Consider the following 1,435-nt stretch of genomic DNA (forward strand, 5'->3'; position numbering starts at 1 on the left):
GGAGAACACGGCATGGCCCCAGTCAGTGAGTTTCATATTTGCTGATGTTTTTATTGTTTATTTTATTTATCAGTGGAACTCGATGGACTTTTTCAGTATCACTAACGATGCAATTATAATGGCTGCATGATGAGTTTCCTGATGGTGACAGCGGCACATTATCCTCATTGCGTGACTACATAAAAACACAAATGGGAAGCAAAGACAGAATGTTGTCACCTTATACAGGAAGTGATTGAATAAAGACCTTTGGGGGGGTCACCAGGGATTGTTTAATAAAACTGCAGATATTGGGTTTATATATAATAGAGGATAGAAAGGAAGACATATGATGGTGAAGGTGTCGGGGTGCAATCTTCATTCTTACTATAAATAATGATTTACTCAGCAGCATGGGCCCTCTGCTTATTCTGGCCAGCGACTCCCTAAGTGTTGAACTGAGGATGACCATCATGGAGACTCCAGCAGTGTTTCCCGGGATTCCTCCAGGGGGCGCTAGGGGTTACTTCTGCCATGAGCTGGTTCTGCCTCTCAAAATTAAGTGACAGGTTTGCTGGATCACCCAGGTTCACTGATGAAGGTGTATCCTCTCCAGCCTTAGAGAGCGTTATTATAATATATCCGATGTGTCACCCGCTGCATGGCGTCCATCCCATGTCAGTGATCTGTATGTGTCCTGCAGTGGCATGCAGGGGGTTAATTCACACTATGGGGGCTGTAAAGGGTTAATAAGGGTATTACAAAGGTGTTTATATGGAATCATCAGTGACAGCAGCGAAAGGCCGAATGATCCATTGAGTTTGCCCCGTGATGATGTTTCTTGCCCCCAGCAGATTTATATCCGCTTTCTGTAGAATGACCCCGCATCCGGTGCTGGAACTCCGCTCCCACCATCATATCGGACTTTCCAGGAATGCTTTCCTCCTGATAGTTGGAGGTCTCGGGGTTCCCATGCTGCCATTTCTGCCCTCCTGATCCCTATTCACAGATATAAAGCGTTCCATCATGTCCATCCTTTCCCTTCTTTCCTCCAGACTGTACATTACCTTCCCGCAGTCTCTTCTGACTTGGATCCGGCAGATCTCCAGAACCGGACACAGAATTCTAGCTGAGCTCCAATGAGAGAATTACCCAAAAATCACCAACCAATGGGACAGTGAATGACAATAAAGGGTGAATGTGTCCTCACTTTGAATAGCCAGTCATGTGCGGGGGAAAAATATAAAAACTATTTTTCCTGCACATAATTTGCTGAGTTCAGCGTCTTCACATTCATTTTGTGCAGTGGATTTGCTTTACTCCTTCAGTACTGGAAATCCACAGCAATGTAAATCAAAGAAGAAAATGATTTTCAGTTTCTGAGTAAAACTTTTGTCAAGTTTATTTTTCCAACTGATAATATTACACACTATTTATATAGCGCCGACATATTACA

This window comes from Pyxicephalus adspersus, chromosome Z, assembly GCF_032062135.1.
Source record: "Pyxicephalus adspersus chromosome Z, UCB_Pads_2.0, whole genome shotgun sequence".
NCBI lineage: Eukaryota > Metazoa > Chordata > Amphibia > Anura > Pyxicephalidae > Pyxicephalus > Pyxicephalus adspersus.